The sequence below is a fragment of the Colobus angolensis genome, unplaced genomic scaffold (genome assembly GCF_000951035.1).
Source record: "Colobus angolensis palliatus isolate OR3802 unplaced genomic scaffold, Cang.pa_1.0 Scaffold232, whole genome shotgun sequence".
NCBI lineage: Eukaryota > Metazoa > Chordata > Mammalia > Primates > Cercopithecidae > Colobus > Colobus angolensis.
This window is the reverse complement of record NW_012115511.1, coordinates 2,706,973-2,722,762: the sequence shown is the minus strand read 5'-3', so window position 1 is coordinate 2,722,762 and position 15,790 is coordinate 2,706,973. Positions and strand designations below refer to the sequence as shown.

Genomic DNA, 15,790 nt, shown 5'->3' with positions numbered 1-15,790 from the left:
ATCTCCTGACCTCGTGATCCACCCACCTCGGCCTCCCAAAGTGCTGGAATTACAGGCGTGAGCCACCGCGCCCGGCTCTTTATTATTATTTATTATGGAGATGGAGGGTCTCACTCTTGTCACCGAGGCTGGAGTGCAGTGGTGAGATCACAGATCACTGCATCTTCGACCTCCTGGGCTCAAGTGATTTTCCCACGTCAGTCTCCCAAGTAGCCAGGACTACAGGCTCATGCTACTATGCCTGGCTAATTTTTATTTATTTAGTTTTTGTAGAGACAGGGTCTTGCTATGTTTCCCAGAACTCCCGACCTCAAGCATTCCTCTCTCCTGCCTTGGCCTCCCAAAACTCTGCGATTAAATGGTGTGGTGAGCCACCATGCCCAACCAACAAATTGTCGACTTTGTCAAAAATCAGTTGGCTGTAAGTATGTGGGTTTATTTCTGGATTTTCTATGCTGTTCCATGGATCTATGTGTCTATTTATTTATTTATTGAGGTGGAGCCTTGCTCTTTTGCCCAGGCTGGAGTGCAGTGGCACGATCTTGGCTGACTGCAACTTCCACCCTCACAGGTTCAAGTGATTCTCCTGCCTCAGCCTCCTGAATAGCTGGGATTACAGGCACACGCCACCACACTCGGCTAATTTTTGTATTTTTGGTAGAGATGGGGTTTCACCATGTTGCTCAAGCTGGTCTTGAACTCCTGACCTCATGATCTGCCTGCCTTGGCCTCTCAAAGTGCTGGGATTACAGGCATGAGCCACCGCACCTGGCCCTATGTGTCTGTTTTTATACACTATGAGTGTAATGCTGTTTGGGCTACTATAGGCTTGTAGTATATTTTGAGGTCAGAAAATGTGATATCACCAGCTTTGTTCTTTTTGCTTGGGATATTTTTGGTTATTCGTGCTTATTGTTAGTATGAACTTTAGAATTGTTTTTTCTAATTCTATGAAAAAATAATGTTGATAGAAATTCCATTGAACCTGCAGATTGCTTTGGGCACTATGGTCATTTTAACCATATTAATTCTTTCAGCCTACATGCATGGGGTGTTTTTCCATTTGTTTGTTTCATCTATAGTTTCTTTCATCAGTGTTTTGTAGTTTTCCTTGTAGATTTCTTTCACCTTCTTGGTTAAATATATTCCTAGGTATTTTATTTTTTTGTAGCTGTCGTAAATGGGACTGCCTTCTTGGTTTCGTCTTTGGGTAGAACCTTATTGGTGAACAGAAATCCTAGGGATTTCTTTTCCTTTTTTTTTTTTTTTGAGACAGTCTTGCTGTACTACCCATGCTGGAATACAATGGTGCAATATAGGCTCATTGCAAAGGCCTCCCAAAGTGCTGGGATTACAGGCATGAGCCACTGTGCCCATAGATTTATAAATTTTTGACAGATTATGCATGAAAGTGTGCTTCTCGGGCCAGGCGTGGTGGCTCATGCCTGCAATCCCAGCACTTTGGGAGGCCGAGGCAGGTGGATCACGAGGTTAGGAGTTTGAGACCAGCCTGGCCAACATAGTGAAACCCCATCTCTACTAAAAATACAAAAAAATAGCTGGGCATGGTGGTGGGTGCCTGTAATACCAGCTACTTGGGAGGCTAAGACAGGAGAATCGCTTGAACTCGGGAGTGGGAGGCTGCAGTGAGCTGAGATCATGCCATTACACTTCAGCCCAGGCGACAGTCAGTGCAAGACTCCGTCTCAAAAAAAAAAAAAGAAAGTGTGCTTCTCATCACACTTACAGGTAATATATGAGGATTGAAGCAGAGGGAATTCTTTTGTTATTATTATACTTTAAGTTCTAGGATACATGTGCACAACGTGCAGGTTTGTTACATATGTATACATGCACCATGTTGGTGTGTTACAATGTTATATAACATATGTTACATATGTATACATGCACCATGTTGGTGTGCTGCACCCATTAACTTGTCATTTACATTAGGTATATCTCCTAATGCTATCCCTCCCCCTTCCCCCCACCCCACAACAGGCCCCGGTGTGTGATGTTCCCCTTTCTGTGTCCAGGTGTTCTCATTGTTCAGCAGAATTCTTTTTTTTTTTTTTGAGGCAGAGTCTGACTCCAGTAGCCCAGTAGTCTGACTCCAGTAGTCTGACTCCAGTAGTCTGACTCCAGTTAGCACCAAGTTTTGGTGCAACAAAAGAAACAGCACTCGAATATAAAATTTTCTTTTTAATTCTCAGCAAGGCAATGTACATCTGTAGAAGAGTGTCCCCTTACAGATGGAGCAATGGTGAGCACATACTTGGACAAGGGAGGGGAAGGGGTTCTTATCCTTGATGTATGTGGCCCCTGCTGCTGTGTCGTTCCCCTATATATATACTGTAGGCTAGGTTTAGACCCCACAGGCTAAACTAATTCCGATTGGCTAATTTAAGGAGAGTGATGGGGTGAGTGGTTTAGCAGGAAGAATGGTTATGGCACAGCAGGAAATGAGTCAGGGTGGAGAATGAGCAGGTAATCGGAATGAGTTACAGTGGAATAGGTAACTGGAATGAGTCATGGTGGAGCATAATCGGAATGAGTCAGGGTGAAGCAGGTAATCAGAATGAGTCAGGGTGGAGCAGGTAATTGGAATGAGTCAGTTTGGAGCAGGTCATTGGAAAAGGTCACTTTACGAGGAAGTTAAGTTTAAAAGTAGAAAGCAAAGAATTGAACATACTGACATACTGATTCTTTGAAGAGAAATTTAGAACTCATATCTAACATACCCTCCTCATGCATTTCCTTACAGCTATTTCTCTTCAGACTTCTTTAACATGTCTTGGCTTAGTTGTTTTGCTTGATTTTCCAAAAGAAAAAGCTTCTCTGGATAAGGCAGAGGAATAGTTAAGGGAGGTTTTAGTAAGTGCTGTTTTTATAAGCCTCTGCACCAATCCATGGATGCATGGTGTGACACAGCACCCGACAAGAATAAGTACACCCATTAGGGCTGCGAGGGAAGTAAGAATTGAGGCTATTATTCTTTTCCATTTACTGAACCACTTTTCTAGCCATCTTGTAAAGGGGTCATTTACCCCTGAGTTGTTGGCTAACTCGTTGGACACAGCAGTCAGACTTTGCAATGCTTTTGTTATACTTCCATCAGGGGCAGTGTTGTTTTGGATGAAGGTACAACATTGAGTTTTAATCATGACGCAAACTCCTCCTCTTTCTGCTAATATCATGTCTAAGGCTATCCTATTTTCCCAAGCCATCTGGCTAGTAGTCCCTAATTGCTCAGCTGTTCCTTTAACAGCATCTCTAGTGTAGTTAATAAATTGCTGTTGGTTGTAATAGATGCAGTTTATCTAATCTACATTTTTATTAATTGTCACCCACCAAAATATTGACTCAAATCCTGCAGCTATTTGATTTTGGGGTTTAAATTGATCTGGTATTCCCTGTGGGACTCCAGTTACATTTAAATAGACATGAGAGTCGAAAGACCCATAAGAGGCTTCTCTTGCTTTATGATGTGTGGTTTTTCCAAGACCAGAGTAAAAGGGATAGTCAATTGGACTAGAGCATAAGAACTGCTCTAATTATTTGGCAGAGTGTCCAGTACAGGTCCTCCACAATCCCACCATACATCTGCTCAGGGATGAATAAGGGCAGACTGATGGGTCAGCTCTTAGAAGTGCAAGACTTCACTGAATCCTGTTAAGTCTCCAAGGAATGCCTAATATTTCCCCTTGTCATTGGAGACACAAGGTAAAATTGGTTTTGGAAGATAGAGGCTGGATGGCCCTTGGGGGCTGACCCGCAGCATGACGGACTTTGGGATATAGCAGAGAGAGACCGTGGCACAACTTGTTATTCCAGGCTGTAGAATCCTGGAAAAGAGCTACCAGGGAGCCCATGCCCGGTTGACTAGATGACCACCCTAGTGGAAAGGGGACAGTCTGGGGCTCTGGCCTGCCATGCGCACAAGCATAACAATTGCTTTTGTTTAAAGTGCGGATGGCATATTTGATCCATTCCAACCAGGTGTTTGCATCTTGGTATCCTGTCTTAATTGCCGAAGTTTGTTTTAAATCTTTAACTTCTACGATAGCTATCTTGGTCTTATCATTAGATGGAGGAGGGGCAATTGTTCAGTTGTGAGAGGTTTGGGAAGAAGGCTTAGAGGAAGATGTAGGCGGTGGGGGATCAAAGAAACTTATTTCAAAGAATCCAATAGGGTCTGTCCTGAAACCTCAGCCCCCATACCTTAAAACTGGCTTAAAGAAGGGAACCAGCTTAGAAAAGGGGAAGAACTTTGAGGGTTTGAGATAATAACTTGTATTGGATTGCAGTGGTTTAGCTGATCCCCAGTTGGGGGTTGGCTGTCCCTATAGTAAAATGAGTGTATGGTTTTAGGAAATTACAAAACCGGTTGGAGCAGTCCATCCTTGCTCTTTAGTGGTCCACAGAATGTTGGAGAAACTACAGTGGAAAAGCTCTATGTCGCGGGGCAAGACTCCTGGTTGACACTGGGGTCTTTATCGAAATCTCCCCGGATTGAATGGTCCCAATTCACTAATGTCTAGTCTCAGGAGAGTCAGGAGGGACAGAGGTACTTTTCTGAAGTAGAGAGCTGTCTTTGACTTGGCAAGTCCCCACAGGGTATAACAAGGCAAGCATCAAATGCAATAGTTTGAAGAGAAATTGACTTGGTTATGTTAATAACTAGATAGTCGGCAATAGAGTGAGGAAAGAAGAAAGAGTAATAGAATAGATGAAAGAGAGTTAAATTTTTCTTTGCTTTAGTTTAGTAGGGTTTTCCCCCAGGACTATGACCCATGACTCTGGAGGGGGCGGTGCTTTTGGTGTGACGACTCCATCCCCTTTCCACTGTACAAACAGCAGTCTCAGTGGTTAGCAGCACAAGGTAGCAGCACAGACTGGCTGGAGTTTTCCTTTGATGAGAAGGTGATCCTTAGGCTGGTGCTAGTTTAACGGAAATTCTAGGCATGGTACCTGTGCTAGAAGACTTTTAGTTTTGAGGGAAAGGAAATTGGAAGGTAAACCAAGTATATAATTTCTAAGAAACTGATCTTTTGTTTTAAATGTGGGGACATCAGCAGTGGACTTTATAGTCCTTGGTGTCTTCTTACTGAGAAATTTCCTTTAGCACCTATTTTTATTAGTTTTTAGACCAAAGAAAGTCAGACACTGTTTTATATTTGACAATGCTTCCTGTATGATTTTTATACCAGATAAGCTAAATTTCACCTTTAAATTAGTGTGTGATTAATGATAAACTTAATTTTAATAAAACCTTGTAGACACATTTATCCAATTTTTAATGTCTGACCATAAAGTAAGATTTTTATACTCTTTTTAACCTTGTATAATTTTTGTTAAAGAGCAGATTCGTGCTTTAAGAAAAACCTGTTGTGCTTTAATTTTAATGTCCAGTTCACAGAAAAACTGGATGATACCCCTTTAACTTTAGCCAATATGTTTACACACAGAATTTCCTTTAAAATTAATGTTTCGAAACTTGCTTAAACCTTTTAAACAAAAAAATTTTTTTAACCTTTTAATGTAGTTTAAAATCCACATTCTTATGCCTCATTATAATCCTTTTATCAAAAGTATATTTACTTTCCTTACACACCTTGCACCTTGCACTGTTTCTTCAATAGTTTTACATTCAGGAGGCCTAATTACTTTTAAATTATACAACATTTCTTGCATAAATTTGCTTTTATAACTTTTTTTTCACAACTTTCACAGACAATTCTTCGACATGCCTCAGCTTTCTTACTTTTTGCAAAGTTTTAGCAAACTTCACTTTTGTTGAAAACCTTGTAAGGTTGGACTCTCAATTATTCTTCCTTTAAACAACCAGTTAATTTATTTTAGGACAAGCATTTACCATACAGCATTCCTTTTTACATAAATTCTTTCCCCCACTTTTTTCTTTTTTTTCTCAAAGATGATAACCGTTATTTTCCAATGCAACTTCCTTCATGTCTGTGGACTACACTGCCTAAGGCCAGAAGATTAGAAGTTAGGATAATACATGTGACACTGTTAACTTTCAGCAAACTTTAGTTTTGTTGAAAACCTTGTAAGTTTGGGATTTCAATTATTCTTTGCTATTAATAAGACCCAGTTCAGTCCATATTAACTTACAATTGGTATAGATGGCTCCTTCCTGATTCTATAAGTACTTTAAGGCTTGGCTGAGTGCAAACAGCTCGCATGTTTGAGCAGACCAATTATTAGGCAATTTTCCTAACTCTGCTTCTACTAGAGTTTCCTCATCACTTACTGAATACCCATTGTGTCTTTTTCCCTCAATCACTGCAGGGAGGAACCATCTATCCTCCTGTCCTGAAGGGAATTCCTCCTAGGTCTGCTTGAACCTTTGTATGCTAATTAAGGTTTAGATTCCCTGTTAGGAAACCTGCTGGGTTAAGGGAATTTTTGGTGGTTAATGTTAAATCATCTTTTTCTAACAGAACAGCCTCATAATTTAAAGGTTCTTGAGTCAGTAAGCTACGTTTTTTGCTTTTTTTTTTTTTTTTGGACTTAGTATAGTTCTGACCTGATGAGGTATGCTCACAATGAGGTTTCCTCTGAAAGTTATTTTTCTATTTTCTTCTGCTAGCAAAGCAGTTGCCACTACAGATTGAATGCATTTGGGCCATCCGCATGTTACTGGGTTAAGGATTTTTGATTAGGAAAGCTAATCAGTGGTTTCAGGTTGTCAGTGGCCTTAGTGCTTTCGGGCTACGCCCTTGTTTACACTGACAACTGCTGAGACCAACTGGGTCTTGGAGACCCTAACCCAGTGGCGCTAGAGGAAGTAAAGACACACACACAGAAATATAGAGTGTGGAGTGGGAAATCAGGGGTGTCACAGCCTTCAGCGCTGGGAGCCTTGAACAGAGATTTACCCACATTTTTATTGACAGCAAGTCACTCATAAGATTTCCAAAAAGTATTCCTTATGGGAAATAAAGGGTGGCCAGGTGTTCCTTGCCCTCACTGCAGTAAACCGACAACCTTCCAGCGTGGGCGTCAAGGCCATCACGAGCATGTCAGTGTTGCAGAGATTTTATTTATGGCCAGTTTTGCGGCCAGTTCATGGCTAGATTTTGGGTCCTGTTCCCAACAGACAACAAGGTGGTATTGGAGTGTTATAGGGTCAGAGAGAAGACCTTTAATTATAGGTTTTAAATTTATCTTGGCTTTTAAAGTAATAGGGTACACTGTTTTTACTGCTTCTAGCTCTCTTTCTTCCTCTCTTTGACTTTGTCTCTTCCTCTCTCTCTCTCTGTGACTATTTTTCTGTCTCCTCCTCTCTCTCTGCTTCTCTCTCTCCCTCTCTTTCCTCTCTGCTGGTCTTTCCCTCCCTCTGCCAGCTATGCTGCTGTTCTTCCCTCTCCTTCCCCTTCCGCTAGGGGAGGGACCAGCAGGAGTGGAGCCACTCTTTCTTCCCCAGAGAAGAAAGGAAAGGGGAGTTCTGAATATTTTTCTTTCTACTGGAGGTTTGTGTGAGGTTCAATCCCCCCATGGGGATTTCTCACCTCTTTTTGAGGTTCAACCCCCCCATCGTGGGGATTTCTCACTTCCTTCTGAGGTTGAGCCCCCACCTCAATGGGGATTTCTCACCTCTTTTTAACCTCCAAGACTAAGGAATACTAAACCACATCCTGCGGCTTTCTTTCCCTAGTCTCCACTAAGGAATGCTTTACTGTCCCTGTGGTTTCTCTCTCCTTGGTATGTCCTAACCAAGGAATGCTTTACCACCCTGCGGCTTTTTCCTTAGTTCCGACCACCAAGGAAATACTTTACCAGCTCCTGCGACATCTCCTTCCTTGGTCTTTGCACAGAGTCGTCGCCACAGTACGTGAGGATCCTTTAAGCTAGGTTGCTGGCCAGTTTCTCTCCGCATTGCTGAGAAATTCATCGCACTGGGTGGGTCCTGATTTCACACCCTTGAAGCCACCACAAGGGGGCGGGGTGGACCTCCTCATGAGGGAGAACCAGAGACCGCCCCGGGAGGGAAATGTTATCAAGGGAGAGCCCCCAAATTGTTATAAATAAAGTTTCGGTGCCGCAAAAGAAATAGCACTCAAATATAAAATTTTCTTTTTAATTCTCAGCAAGGCAATGTACTTCTATAGAATGGTGTGCCCTTACAGATGGAGCAATGTTGAGCACACACTTGGACAAGGGAGGGGAAGGGGTTCTTACCCCTGATGCACATGGCCCCTGCTGCTGTGTCATTCCCCTATTGGCTAGGGTTAGACCACACAGGCTAAACTAACTCTGATTGGCTAATTTAAAGAGAGTGACAGGGTGAGTGGTTTGGTGGGAAAAATGATTCTAAGAGAGCAGGAAATCGGAGTCAGAGTGGAGTAGGTAATCAGGTAATCGGAATGAGTCAGGGTGGAGCAGATAATCGAAAAATGTTGCTTTATGAAGAAGTTAAGTTTAAAAGTAGAAGGCAAAGAATTGAGCATACTGACATATTGATTCTTTGAAAAGAAATTTAGAACTCCTATCTAACACAGGCAAGTATGTTTTCTAAGAAATGTGAATTGACTATTGACTTGTTTTTCTAAGACCACCAGAGCGAGCACCAAAGAACCAGCAAGTAGGCAAAGGTCAGGAGAAAAACTGCAAGTTTATTTTGGTAACCTAAGGTGTGGGGAAGAAGTCTGTCGGCCTCCGGCAAAGAAGGCCGACAGAGTACCCCCTGGGGCTCTCGGGCGGGGTTCCTGCATCCCGACATCAGTGGGGCTGGAGGAAGGCCGCGTGGCCACTGGCGGAGAGCGGCTTTTCTAGGAGTGGGAGGGCAATAGGCGGGGCACGGGCGTGTCGGTGGCGTTCCGCAGGTGCGACCAGGTAAATCTTGGTCTCTTTGGATTGACGTCACCTGGCGCATGCCTGGTTGGTCTGCACCTTCCCTGGGCGGTGGCTGCATTTTCGCGCGCGCGGGAAAAGTTGGGAGAGGGGAAAAGTTGGGAGGGGGGGGGGATGAAGAACCCGGAAGTGTACCGTCTTGCCTCCGTTCGTCCAAACAACTATCAGTTGTGGAAAGGTAAGACCTGGCTGGGCGCAGTGGCTCATGTTTGTAATCCCAGCACCTGGGGAGGCTGAGGTGGGTGGATAACCAGAGGTCGAGAGTTCAAGACCAGCCTGACCAACATGGAGAAGCCCCATCTCTACTAAAAATACAAAATTAGCCGGGTGTGCTGGCACATGCCTGTAATCGCAGCTACTCAGGAGGCTGAGGCAGGAAAATCACTTGAACCCGGGAGGCGGAGATTGCTGTGAGCTGAGATGGCGCCATTGCACTACAGCCTGGGCAACAAGAGCGAAACTTTGCCTAAAAAAAGAAAGAATGAAGACCCATCCCCATGATGAGGTTTATGAGCTCCTACACCACACCATCTTGAGGTTACAGAAAGAATAGGGGATTGGATTTTGATGAAAGAGGTTATGGGAACGGTGAGAGAAGAGGAACTCTATTGGGGGAAATAAAGGATTGCTAGGGAGAATGAATGGATGAGGATAGCGATTAACAGGTTCTCTTTAGAATTAACTAGTTCTCTTTAGAATTTGAATGAGTCTGAGAGACAGGCTTTATCTTCTGAAAGGGCCTGTTCAGGTCTGATTACATTCTTGGTCTTCCGGAGAGGGGAAGAAAAACCAGTTGTTCTTTGGTGGGTGACCCTGGAGTTTAGGCAGATAAAAATCTTAAACTTCTTTAGAAGCGATGGTGGAGTGGGGAACCTTGGAGAGTCCTTGAGGTTTCTCCTTCAGTTCAGCATATCAATGTGCCGTATTTTGGGGTCTCAGTTTTTGAGTCCCAACACAGTCCATTCTTTGAAAAGTGCAACAGATTAATAAGCATGTAGCTTATTTTAGATTTAAAGATTTGGAGATATAACCTTAAATACTGGATTTTTATAAATGTAGCTAGGGTCTTCCTGAAACCACCTTTGCAAAATTATGACTGAGAAGTGAAAGAGATCTAACTTAACTGACTCCATCTTGCTTCTTACCTCCAAGCTGTCCTTGTTCATTCCTGGGCATAGGCTGAACTAACTTTAGGAGAAACTTAGTTTATAGTTTATAGTTTAAACAAAGACTGTAACAGCCCTTTCCCAAAGCAGACCTCCTTCTTGTCTAGGGACTAGATTGCCTTTGTAGGACTAGCATTAGCCACAAGATTAGAAATTATGGCTTAGGACCGGGTGCAGTGGCTCATGCCCATAATCCCAGCACTTTGGGAGGCGAGTGGATCACTTGAGACCAGGATTTCAAGACCAGCCGGCCAACATAATGAAACCCCATCTCTACTAAAAATATAAAAATTGGCCGGACGTGGTAGCTCACGCCTGTAATCTCAGCATTTTGGGAGGCCGAGGCGGGTGGATCACCTGAGGTTAGGAGTTTGTGACCAACCCGGCCATCATGGTAAAACCCCATCTCTACTAAAAATACAAAAAATTAGCCAGGCATGGTGGCAGGCACCTGTAATCCTAGGTGCTCAGGAGGCTGAGGCAGGAGAATTGCTTGAACTCAGGAGTCGGAGGTTGCAGTGAGCTGAGATCGCGCCAGTGCACACCAGTCTGGGCAACAAGAGCGAAACTCCATCTCAAAACAAACAAACAAACAAATACAAAAATTAGCGGGGTGTGCTGGTTCATGCCTGTACTCCCAGGTACTCGGGAGGTTGAGGTGGGAGAACGGCTTAAACCCAAGAGGTGGAGGTTGCAGTGAGCCAAGATCGTGCTGCTGCACTCCAACCTGGGCGACAGATTGAGACCCTGCCTCAAAAAAATAATTATGGTTTAGGATTCATGTGGCTGGAGGCTACAAGATTCTGACACTCCCAGAACTGCTCCTAAGATCAGTGCTTGAGATATTTTGCAGACCCTACACTTGATGGATCAGGTGGCCCCACCCAGATTAATAAACTGGCTCATCTGATCTTGTGGCCCCCATCCAGGAACTGACTGATCAAGAAGACAGCTCTGACTCCCTAGGACTTCATTCTGACCAATCAACACTCCTGGCTCACTGGCTCCCCTGATCCTCATCAAGTTATCCTTAAAACCTCTGCTTGCTGGGCCCAGCAAGGTGGCTCCTGCCTGTAATCCCAGCACTTTGGGAGACTGAGGCAGGCGGATCACTTGAGGCCAGGAGTTTAAGACCAGCCTGGCCACCATAGTGAAACCACATCTCTACTAAAAATACAAAAAACATTAGCTGGGTGAGGTAGTGGGCGCCTATAATCCCAGCTACTCGGGAGGCCGAGGCAGGAGAATTGCTTGAACCCAGGTTGTGAACGTTGCATTGAGTCGAGATCAGCCATTGCACTCCAGCCTAGGGAACAAAAGCGAAACTACTCACACACACACACACACAAACAAACAACAACAGCAAAACTCTGCTCTCTGAATGCTAGGGAGACTGATTTGAGTAATAATAAAACTCTGGTCTTCGCTAAGCCAGCTCTGCATGAATTACTCTTTCTGGATTGCAATTCCCGTGTCTTGATGAATTGGCTCTATCTAGGCAGTGGGCAAGGTGAACCCCTTAGGCAGTTACAATCCTAGGCCTTAGCCAGGGAATTACCATTTATATGATGATGAGTTCAGGGGAAAAGAGATGAAGAGACAGGGAGAAAGTTTTATTTTGGGCCGGGCACAGTGGTTTACGCCTGTAATCCCAGCACTTTGGGAGGCTGAGGCAGGCGGATTGCAAGGCCAGGAGATCGAGACCATCCTGGCCAACATGGTGAAACCCTGTCTCTACCAAAATACACACACACAAAAATAGCTGGGTGTGGTGGCGCACACCTGTAGTCCCAGCTACTCGGGAGGCTGAGGCAGAAGAATCACTTGAACCTGGGAGGCAGAGGTTGCAGTGAGCTGTTATCGCACCACTGCACTCCAGCCAGGCAACAGAGTGAGACTCCGTCTCAAAAAACAAAGCAAAACAAAACAAAACAAAAAAACAAAGTTTTATCTTGGATTACCTAGAGGTAGAAAAGTTAAGAACTGGAGGTGGCTTTCAGTCATGTGACCTGAGCACATGAGGCCAGTGGAATGCTGGAGCTGAAAGCATCTGTGTGGCAGTCGGACATGTCCTTTTCACTGGCTTCAGCTGCCTTTTTTAGATGAAGATTGTATTCACAGTGACTATGAGCTCCTCAGGTGCAGAAACTGAATTAGTGTTAAACACTGTTGTGTATGCCTGGCATGGCATGAGGACAGTATAGATATTTCCAAGATCTCTCTTCAAGGCCATCCTTGGATCCCAGAGCCTGGGACAGTGTTAGGGATCTTGGAAGCACTGCCAACATGTCTGACATTCAAGAAGCCACTAACAGCTCCTAACTGTAAACCTGCATGAGAACCAGAGGTCTGCACAAGTGACAGAAAGTGCAGCCTCAGAGGTGAGGCTCAGCGTCCTCAAGTCACTATGTAACTGCCCAGTTATTCATTTTGCTCAGTGGTCCAGATACCGTTTAATTCATGCATAGCCAGCTGTGTAGGAGACTGGGGATTTATTACTCCAATCAGTCTCCCTGAAAATTTGGAGACTGAAGTTTCTAAGGATAACTTGGCAGGTTGGGGGCCAGAGGGTAGGCAGTGCTGATTGGATGGGTCAGAGATGAAGTCACAGGGGGTCAAAGTGGGTTTTTCTAGATATCTTTTGTTTCTGGGTGGGATCACAGAAGAGGTTGAGCCAGATTATTGGCCTGGGTGGCACCAGCTGGTGCATCAGAACACAGGGTCTAGAAAATATCTTCAGCACCAATGTTAGGTTTTACAATAGTGATGTTATCCCTAGGAGCAACTGGGAAGGTTCAGAATCTTGCAGCCTGTGGGTGCATGACTCCTAAACCATGGTTTCTAATCTTGTGGCTAATTTGTTAGTTTTACAGCGGCAGTCTTGTCCCCAGGCAAGTAAGGGATTTGATTTGGCAAAGGACTTTTATTGGCTTTGTTTCAAAGTTCAACTTTAAACTATGTTCTACCCAAAGATAGTTCATCCTACGCCCAGTAATAAACAAGGGCAGCCTGGAGGTTAGAACCGAGAGGGAGTCAGTTAGGGCATATCCCTTTCACTGTTGTAACTTTCTCACTGTTTTAGTTTTTGTAAAGGTGATTTCAACTATTGGAGCCAGCTTTGACCAAGCGGCTGTGAATGGAAGTGAGAGACAAATTGGGGTCACCATACAATCAGCAGAGAACAATGCAAGATATATTTTGTCATTTCAGTGAAAATTTGGCTCAGGTTTATTGTCCGAGATCAGTTGATAACTTGTGGTTGTTCAGGAGTTTCAAGATTACTAGTTTAGAAAAACAAAGAAATTCTAAAGGATTTTGAAGACTTGGCTGGAAAACTCCCATGGTCAAACACTTTAATTATAAGGAAAATTAATGCTGATTTTTTTTTTTTTTTGAGATGGAGTCTTGCTCTTTGGCCAGGTTGGAGTGCAGTGGCGTGATCTTGGCTCACTGTGCAACCTCCACCTCCCTGGTTCAAGTGATTCTCCTGCCTCAGCCTCCTGAGTAGCTGGGACTACAAGCACCCACCACCACACCCGGCTAATTTTTGTATTTGTATTTTTAGTAGAGACGGGGTTTCACCATATTGGCCAGGCTGGTCTTGAACTCCTGACCTTGTGATCTGCCTGTCTCAGTCTCCCAAACTGCTGGGATTACAGGTGTGAGCCATTGCATCCGGCCAATTAATGTTGATTTTAAGGGAAAAAAGAAAAAAAAAAAGCTCAAAAAGATAATTGAGAATTCAAGTAAAAGTAAGGTTGATAATGGACAAGAAGTCCAAACAGATGAAAGAGATGTTAAAAGAGGAGTTCATTCACTACAATGTTTTAGATTCACACATCTTAGATTATTGTGAAAATCCAGCCATCAAAGGAGATAGCAACATTAGTAGGTGATGATTTGGCATCTTGCAAAGATGAGACTGATGAAAGCAAAAAAGAAGAAACAGTATCAAGTGTCAAGTGTAGAGTCATGTGCAACAGAGTAGGAGAGAAACCTTGCTTTCCCTCAAATGAAGCTGGAAGAGATTCTGGGGATGATGTTTAAGGCTATTTTAAGTGGAAGGCCGACATGACCAACTTTGATGTTGCGATTCTTTTGAATATCCATGATAATGAAATCATTGTGGGCATGGCGTCAACTAAAGTGAGTCTCCACTGAAGACATATCACACATTTTGGACCTATGGGCACATTTTGGACCTATCAACTCTTGCCCCTGGGATACCCAGCCTCTGTGGTCTGCTACCTTATAATAGTCGATCCAATGTGTGGGCAATACCAATAGAGGGGACTACTGAATGTTTTCATGTTATATTCTGGTGATAATAATCCCCTGGTTATGAATAGAGCAGCAAGCAATGTCACATCTTTATTGACCACGAGCCAAATTAAAGAAGGCTAACCATCCGGAAGCTTGCCCATAGATGCTGTTCAATGGGATATCTGCAATCTGCCATTGAGAACTGGCTCTGTGGATATTACTGTAGCAGATTTGCCATTTGGAAAAAGGATAGGATCCAAGAAGAGAAACTGGAACCTTCATCCAGCTTGCCTATGGGAGATGAGTTGTGTCTGTGTACACCTACAACAGGCCAAGCTGTACGATGTACTCAGGACGCGAAATGCTTTACCAAAGCATTATCTGGCATGTGACGTGTATGGTGAAAAGTGGATACAGTTCGGGTGAACATTGGGGGTCTTTGTGCTGCAGTTTATATTTTGAAGTGTACACCTCAAGCTTTTGTTCATCCTTCAGAACAAGATGGAGAAACAGGAACTCTGCTAATGCAAAGATTGAAGATGACTAATAATACTCGTATTTCCCAACATTGGAAATGTCAGCATGAAGAACTTGCTTTAAGAGCAAAACAGTATTAACAAAAGTGCAGTCTGCACTCTTTTAAACCTGTTCAAAGCTCTTCACCCTAGTTGGCAAAAGATGTGAATGTAATGCAATGGGATTGAAAGAGTCTTATGAGAAAGCAGAGCTTTTCCTTGGCACTGTTTGTATTTTGGGCAATTAGTATTTTGCTTACAATGCTTTTAAAGATGCCTAGTGAAACGCCTAGTAAAACGCTGTGAGATTTGGGTGTAGAACATTTTATTTTCAGGCTTAAAACATTTTTTAAAAAACTATTATAGTGCTTTGTAGCGATAGGGGTCGCACCATGTTGCCCAGGCTGGTCTTGAACTCCTGGACTCAAGCAATCCTCCCAAAGTTTTGGGATACAGGTGTGAGCCACGGTACCTGACCTATTTTCAGGCTTTACAGGCTGTTTTCTGTTGTGCCAAGTGCAAAGCTACTCTGGCCTAAAGGAAAGGCAGAGAACATAATTACATCTTAGGCCACATTTCATTGCCTACGTATCTGTGCTATTCAGTTGCTCAAATTCTTTAACTCTAGAAGTGAAGTATTGCATTTTGTGAACAATGTTTGCCCCATAAGATGAAATCTCACAAGTCCTATAGGAAAGTTTACCATCTGCCTTAAAAATTAAAATGCACATCTGTTATTCAGGTTAATATGCATCTGTTATTCAGAACTAAAACAGAGGACTAGGATTTATCAAAGGGATTGCAAAAATACTGTTGTTAGTAGTAGCACAGAGCATTACTATTTGTAAATAGCAGAGGCAGGGTGCAGTGGCTCATGCCTGTAATCCCATCACTTTGGGAAGCCGAGGCGGGTGGATCACCTGAGGTCAGGAATTGGAGACCAGCCTGGCTAACATGGTGAAACCCTGT

General features: G+C 43.5%; 1 pseudogene; it reads left to right on the top strand.

Annotated features, from left to right (window-relative positions):
* The first annotated feature begins 12,329 nt into the window (after window positions 1–12,329).
* On the top strand, window positions 12,330–14,923 carry LOC105513613 (annotated as a pseudogene).
* Window positions 14,924–15,790: the final 867 nt, after the last annotated feature.